Below are 8,764 nucleotides of genomic sequence, written 5' to 3' on the forward strand. Positions count from 1 at the left end.
AACTAGTATATAATATTATTTAATAACACTACATAAATTAGAAGGATATCGCATGATGACGTAACATTTGTGAAATTTGATCGCAATTTCAATTTTACTCAAATTTTTTTTAGCTGGGTCGGACCCGGCAAGAACATAATTGGAATTGCGATCAAATTTCACAAATGCTATGTCATCATGCGATATCCTTCTAATTTATGTAGTGTTATTAAATAATATTATATACTAGTTTTTCGAGTAAAACTCAATTTTTTTAAAAAAAAAATTACAATTTCATTACATACAAAATTAATTTGATAATGACTATAGCTTTCATAATTTTTTGAGCGTATAATAAAATTAGATAAAATATTATCATGAATAAAATTGAGATTACAGTACGAGTAAATTTAATTCACCTTAAACTATTTTTTTTAACAAATAAAAAAAATATTATTCACGTTCACGAGTGAAATCAATTAATTGTGTTGGTTTTTCAAAAAAAAAAAAAAAAACTACACTTCTCAGGTGAACAGTGCAAGTGAATTAATTCACTCACACTGGTTTTCTATTTTTTTTTTTTAAAAAAAAGAAACTGCTACTGTGGAGCCATGCTCTACTGCTGAGTTTAATTTTCACGAGAAGCAGCATTTTGCTGCTTCTCAGAAACCGCAGGTTTCATGTGGTCCTACCCACTAAAAGCAGTTTCATTCTGCTTACCAAACATTAATTAATGTGGCTGCGGGTGAACCTCACCCGCAGCCACGTTATCAAACACCACCTTTATTCCAATAGTGTTGGTACCTTGGGGCAGGTTGCTCTCTCTTTTTATATTTTTTTTGTAATTTTTAAGTTTTGCTTTCATTAATATCTTGTTTATGCTTTTTATTTCATTTCATTTACTTAGTTAACTTGTATCTTATTTATGTTCTTATTTTCTTTATTTATGTTTCTCTTCTTCATTATGTTTAGCTAAGTTTATTATGTCAAGATGAAAAGGTTACACTAATGGTGTAAGAATAAGTATAGTGTAAACTCAACATGGACCTTAATGTTTAATATTAACATGTCTTATGTTTTTATCTTACTAATTCTTAATGTCTTGCTTGTTAAATGGTTAATCTAGATTTGTGTTATATAGCTCTTGGTACAACAAATGCTTGACACTCTCATAGCCCAATCGTATGGTATAACCTGCATCTGTGCTATGAAAGGAACTTGATTTGTTGTTAACATAAGTTAGCATTATGAATTCTTGACAATATTTAAAAGTTTAGTGTTACTTAAATAAGATAATTAATATGATCATGTTAACAATTTATAATGAGCTATTAATGACAAATCATCCGATCGAAACCTTATTTGTGTGTGGTTTCAAGTTGAATAATAAGAGTTTATATTATACTTGTTTAAAATACCATTAGTGAATCCTCTAATCTTGACATTTATTTTTATAATTGTTTAATCCTTACATTAATCTTCCATCTCAAAGTTCTCATCAACTTCTTCTTTATTATTATTGTTGTTGTTGTTGTTGTATCATTGTTGTCTATAATTTATACAATTAACCTCCCTGTGGTTCGACCTCGGTCTTGCCGGGTTATTTATTAATTCAACACTCTTACACTTGGGAGAAGACATCAATCTTTTGGTCATGTTATTCACCTTTTGATGCGAACCCTAACAAAATTTAATGGAATTCACAAACCCAAGATCTATCTAATCCAAATTTTTTGAACATAGGATGAGCTTATCACAATGAAAGACCTGCTCCAAGGCAATAAGACTATAAATCAACCTAATCACAATGCCTACACCTTGAAATGAGCAAAAGGAGTATAAATTCACAACAAAGATTGGTCAATTCTTTGAAGAGTTGAAAGTTCAATCAAGAACCTAGATTGACAACAAAAGGTCGGCAAAAATCAGAATATTATTAGGCAAAAAAAGTGTGCTGAAAATTATTCTCAAGAGTATTTATATCCTAAGTTAAATACCCTAGTCTCCCTAATGGGTCACATATAAACCCAATTTAAATAATAATCAACCCAAGCTAAAACTAGCCTACACTATTTAAAATAAATAAATTAAACAAGTTTGAAACCTAAACAAGTGTTTCCTCACAAAATAAAAATGGTTTAATAACCTGACAAATTTAATAAGACAAGTTCGGTTATTTCCGTATTTTGTCTGGCAGCAGCAAAACCCAACTTCAAACGGATGGTTCTCTCTCATCTTAAATAATTAAAAGGATTACCATCTACCATTGGAAAGGTATGGAAGTCTAGTTTTCATCCCAACTAGAATCATCTCAAAATTCGACATGTAGCTTCAATTATGATTAAAAAAAAAATGTAGTGAAAGATCAAACTGTCCAAATCTAGTCTTCTTCTTCCAATCCTTGTTTAATGGTCTTGGCTTCACCAACAAACCCGTTTTGAACATGAATAACATTAATCATGGCTTCCTCCTCATTATTTAATATTCTCTTAAAGTCCAACTTAGCCCATGTATCTTGAAGAAGTTCATTGAAAGCCTCTTTGAACCTCGTAGCTCTAAGCCTTGTAATTGGATCAACCGGAACCTCCAATGGATCCTTTGGTGCTTGGATCGCATCACCTTTTTCTCCTACTCCAAATAAGCATTGGAATCGTTTTTACCTTGAAAGTTAGGAATTTTAAGTTTAATGGAGTCCATTTCCCCATCCATATTTTTATAAGTCCTTATGCCATAGAAATTCTCATTCCTCTTAACCCTATTCGGTCCAGATCTAATTCCTTGGCTAGAAGAAGCAAAATCATGGTCATTTTCACTCGCATCTATGTTTTCATCAACAAACTCCTCAAATTCAAATCTGACATTTTGAATGGCCCTACGAATCATATTTCCTCAGCGATCAACCCCATTATTATGTTGCTTTCTCAAATTTACCTCATCTTTTAGATCCTTGTGTGTCCTAGACAAGAGCTTGAGTTGTTTGCCTATGGCTCTCAACTGGAAATAAACGTTAGCATTTTGTGTCACTGATTCGTTGTTTTCAAACATTTTTTCAATTAATAAAATTTGATTGGTAACGCAAAATATATCATCATACCTCTCATGTTCCCCATAAAAATCATGGCTTTTCACTTTAATAAGCTCATGTCTTTTACCCCACAACTTACTTTCTTTTGGTTCCTTAGGAACTGAAATCAACAAATCAAAGTTAATAGCATTCGCAACGCAATCCAATTATAATTCTCAAACTCAAGAATCAATAAATATACTAAAAACAAGGCAAAACAAAACTATGATTACGATTTCGCGAGTAGCAATGCAAATTCGTACGAATTGTGGACGAAACGAAGACAGAATAAAATATAAATGAATATCTGTGAAAACAATTACTTGACTCCTAAATAACCCAATTATTTTAGAGACAAAAAGATTTGGACATAAAAAATAGTAAGGATCACATTTTGAAACTTGACTCAAATCTGACTTATTACATAATTTTTACGTAACAAAATTGAAACCCAAACCAAAAAATCTCAAAATGACCTTAAATTCAATATTTAGCATTTAGATACCTAAAAAAAAAATCTAAGTTTATAGATCGTTTTCTCATGTCTAGGTACCCAAACCCCTTGTATAATCAGTTTGCAACAAAATTGAACCTCGAATTAACTTCAAGTAAATGATATCCAAATATACCCAAATTTAAAATATGGTGCAATATCATCCCAAGTAAACAGAATATGACGGTTCAACTGATTCTAAGGTGCTTTGCTTATGGTTCACTAAGAGTTGTGTTTCTACGGTAAAATTTTATCATCATTCAAATTTCATCCTTATCATCGTTCAAATTTCATCCAATCTCTTTGTTTTTTTTTTATATGCTACTAATATGATAGGGACAGTTACAAAATGAAATATAACCTCTTTTGTTTTTTGCTTAGATGTCGTAGACACAAAGAATAAAAAGATGAACGACGCAAACACTGAAAAACTTGAAGGAACACTAAAAAAACAAAAATAATAGAAGGATATGACCTTGTTTTAGAGTCTAGCTCTAATAACAACTAACGCAAACCTTGTGATAGCATGGTCACGCAACCCATAATCAATATTAAGATCTGGTCCCGGAAAGTTGAAATATATACGATAAGAGTATGACATAATGAAAACGTGCCCCAAGGAACCAATACTATTGGAATGAAGTAGAATGACGCTACAAAGCTAGTTAATCTTTAATAAGTCTGATTCAATTCATTTAAGAACAGAAAAATGCTAGAATCACTAAAAATAGTTCATCAATGGTTGTCAAAATTTAGGTTACATGAGTTCAAATAGTTCTTAAAAAATTAACCCTAATAGGTTTACCCTAGTTGACTGATGTGGCTCACTTACAAAACTGACCCAAAAACCCTAAACTAAAAGGCCCATAACCTGATCCAAACAAGTCTTGAATCCTAGCTGAAAATAAAGTATTAATTAAGCCTAAACAAGCCTTGGGTTGTAGTTAAAAAAATATTAAAAATAAAACCTATATGTCCAAAGTCTTTATCTACTCAATGATCCAAGAAACCAAGATGTCATTAAATACCACCAGCCTTTTTTTTTTTGTGTAACTAGGATGAACAAGGAATCTTTGTAATTAAAAGATATTGAAACATTAATGAATTCTTACCACAATTGAAAACTATATTGCAGCCTATTAAAGATCCTTGTAGAACTAGAAGATTCTCAAAACAGGCTGTCATATCCTTATAGGAAAAGGATTTTTACCAAATAAAAATTCCACAAATTAAAAGAAAGTAACTAACAAAATTTGTATAGCCTGTTCTGATCAATATCACAAGTTCTTTCCAAACTCCATTTCACCTGAAAGTTTACCTCAACATGGACAAATTCTTCTAGAATCTTCTAGTAAATTTTCAACTCGATCTAACGGTTGAATTTAGAATTATGCTCAATAGCATAAAACTGGAATATTGAAAGAATATGGTTGTTTGTCAAGTTTTTACTTAAATTTTATCAAGCCTAACCTCCTCTCTTTCTTATTAACTGGAGGGAGCTACAAGATAGGTCGTTTGGTGCTAGAGGAATTCAAGAAAGAAGCTATTTTCAATATTTCCTTGACAGGGTAAGATTTTTTTGTGTTCTTATAAAAACGTGAGTTTTAGTTTGTTTTTTTTTTTCTTTTTTATGACATCATGTTCTGTTAATCATGTTGAGTGGGTCGTTTAATTGAGTTAGCAGAACTAACATTAATGTAACCCAAATTTTTTTCGACGAGGGAGAGTTTCCCCGAGTTTCAAAATTTTGAGGTTCGGAACATTTAAAACTGAGTTTCTGCCCCTTTATATTTTCTCTGAGCTGCTGTCATTTTTTAATTCATAGTTGTTTACTGTTGCAATCTCCTCTTTTGCAATTTTTCGTGCCTGGTCATGTGTTATTGACTGTATTTTGATGCCCTAGCGACCCGTAGTGTACTTTCCTTAGTTGTTTTCTTTCTATCATGTCTTAGTTTTTTATCAAGTTTTCCAGCCAAAGTTACTTTCATTTATGCCTTCTGATTTTCCCACCATGCATAAGTTGCTTTCTTCCGTGATCATGAATTCCCTTTGGTTATTGGATTGCTCTAAAAAAATTACCAACCTGTTCTCCATCCACTATGACTTTCTTGATCTCACATACTCTCTGGCTTTATTATGACATGTTCACAAGAATATGAGGGAGGTATTCATTCTCCTTTCAAAGGCACTCCTCTTTTTTCCTGCCAATTAACTTAATCACTTCTACATGTACCCTTAAAGATGCCGTTTTTTTTTTTTTTTTTTTTTTTTTTTTTATGGCACTTAGTTTGACAGAACATTTTAGATTCCACTAGATTTAATTGCTTAATCATATCAGCTCCAACATTTTCTACATCTGCATCTGTTTAGTTTGCACCGAATAGGCTTCTAACCCTTTGAGCTATCGATTTCACATCACTAATTTATCTCACATGAACTGATTTGCATAGGTTATGTTTGCTTCTTTTCATGTAAGCCTAAATCCAAACCTGTTTTGTTATGCTGTTGCAATTGTTGCACTCCTAGCTTAGATTCACCTTTTTCAACCTAATTTGTCTCTACTGATCCTAGCTCAGGATGACTAAAATCACTACAAGATTTCACAGTTTTACCGACGGAAATATTCCGTCGGTGTGTGATATAAAGTTCGTCGGTAAATTATTTACCGACTATATTACCGACGGAATACGCCCGTCGGAATACCTTTTGTCGGTGATTCCACATTCCGTCGCTATATCGGTTGGAAATACAAAAAAAACATTTACCAACAGACTGTGCGTGCCAAAAAAAAAAGTTTCCCACTTGGAATATACCGACGGAAAATATTCCGTCGGTGTTATGTAAATACCGACGGATTTAGTCTGTCGGTAAAAATGTCGGTGATATTATATACCGACCGAATATTTCTGTCTGTAAATTAGTCGGTATTTACATTATACTGACGGATTATTTCCGTCGGTGAATATGTCGGTGATGGGATGGAATACCGACCGAATCTGTTTGTCTGAATATTCGTCGGTGATGGTGGCAGACACTGTCCAATGCCGACGGAGTTATTCCGTCGGTAAATCCCTGTGTAATTTTTTTTTTAATTTTTTAGAAAAAATAATATAAATTAATGGTAATACAAACCAATTATGCAAATAAAATTTATATTAAGCAACAAAAACTCAAAGTTAAATAATATTCATTACAAAATGAATGTGTTTCAAAAAAAACATTAAATGAAATTTTAAATGTAAATAATGTTTATTAAAAATTACTATAAAGGTGGAGGAGGAGGAGGAGGAGGAGGAGGAGGAGGAGGAGGAGGAGGAGAGGAGGAGGAGGAGGCTGGGGGTTAGGCGGCCAAAAAGGATTAGGCGCACATGTTCCACCTTGTGTCATGTTCATGACCATTTGGCGAAGCTCTTCATAGGCCGCTCTTTGTTGTTCAGACTCTGCTCTGTGTTGTTCGTTCGCCAATCTTTGCTCTTCTTTGAGTTGTGTGTACGCCTTTAATAGGTGGTCGCACCTTTGCTGCAAGGCCACGAACTCCTTAGATTGGGAGTTCGATACAGATTGGGAGCTCCCAACGGTTGAAGCAGTACCGGTCGACCGCAAGTTGGCGGCGGTAGTGTTGGAGAGCCTGTAAACCCGATTTTTATCAGGTCCACCTGACGATCCAGCCTCCATCCACAAATCCGGATCGAATTCCGAATGGGTCGAAGGATCGTCCCCGTATCTCTCCCTCAACCGATTATTATAGGTCTCCTGAAAAAAAAATCATCATATTCAATTTAATAAACATAATAATAACTTACAAAATAAAATGGTTGAACAAACATACCACAAACTGTTGAGCACGGTTGTCAACGAACTGTTGCGTCCCCTTTTGGCGGTCATGACTCCGCACGTGCGTCTCCACAAATAGCTCCATAGGGCTCGGCTCACATCCAAGAGACGTAGCCTATAATGAAAAAAATTTATTAACAACAAATTAATTGAACGATATATTTCATTTAAATTAATCTTACCATTTGTTTCGCATGTGCAGCAAACAGAACGGAGCCGCCGGTGTGCGTTGTCATCGAGCCATGAATTGGCTGATTCCGGTTGCCAGCACCGGACTGTGAGCGTCGAGTGAACCACTCAGACGTCACGTGCTGAAGATAGTGTGGCCATATATCTTCCGGGATGTATATCGGTTTGAAATCCCTCCAAACCGCAACATCGTTCCAGCCTTGGAACCCCTTATCCCTCGCTGTTTTCTTTGCCTTTTTCTGGGTTTCATACCAAAAATCACGCAAACTAATTCACGCACGAAAAAATTACATTTCGAAACATAAATAATTATGTAAAAAAAAAAGTCGTATTGTTTTCGATGTTACCTAATTGCCGCGTGATTTTCCCACACCCTCCTCACAACGGTGTCATGTTCATCGTCCCAGCTGAATCGATGCTGTGTATAAAAAAATAATTTTTTAAAATGTTAATAATTTATTTACAATTATAACTAGAATTTATTAGAAATAAGCTGAAAATTATATATTAACACGAACCTCAAATCTACGAAACCATGCATTGATTTGAGGCATCCATTCAGGATGCCTGGATATCTGACTCCATTGAAACAATGGAATCTCCATCGACGCTTTAAACGCCGATGATATTACTCGGGTGGCCTCAATGTTTGTGAACCTGAAAAGAAATGAAATTAATGAAATAGTGATTACTTCATAAATTATGTTTTAAAATTTGTTTTTTTCTATATAAAAAAACTAAAACTCTTAAAAACTTACATTGAAAAGATCGTCCTTCCACTGTGCCTCGTACTTGCGGGTAAATTGATTCCGTTGTGAAGGCACGCCGCTTCTGCGATGTGAAACATCGCTGGAAGAGGCAGCATCGGTTGACGACGCAAGTGGTGTAGGTGCCTCTTCTTGAGAGGCACCTAAGGAAAACATCAACATCGCTGCTAAGACGAACTTGATTCGACTGGACGTGAACGACCCAACTCTGGATTTCATTCTCCGCATTTAAACAATTTTATATAAATAATTGTATAATAAAATTCAAAAGTTAAAAAAAAATCGGCAGCACCTCCCCTATACTAGATACTACCCAAATCCACAAACCTGCAAATATTAACAATAGCCACAACCAATTGACCCAATCTATACTAATTATTCCAACATATTCAACTATTAATCATAAGATAAATTCAACGTTAACAATTACAATTCACA

General features: G+C 34.0%; 1 pseudogene; it reads right to left on the reverse strand.

The window, feature by feature from the left end:
• Window positions 1–2,359: 2,359 nt before the first annotated feature.
• LOC118034663 (protein TRANSPORT INHIBITOR RESPONSE 1-like) overlaps window positions 2,360–8,764 on the reverse strand; it is a 39,893-nt pseudogene continuing 33,488 nt past the window's right edge.

This window comes from Populus alba, chromosome 2 (genome assembly GCF_005239225.2).
Source record: "Populus alba chromosome 2, ASM523922v2, whole genome shotgun sequence".
Lineage (NCBI taxonomy): Eukaryota > Viridiplantae > Streptophyta > Magnoliopsida > Malpighiales > Salicaceae > Populus > Populus alba.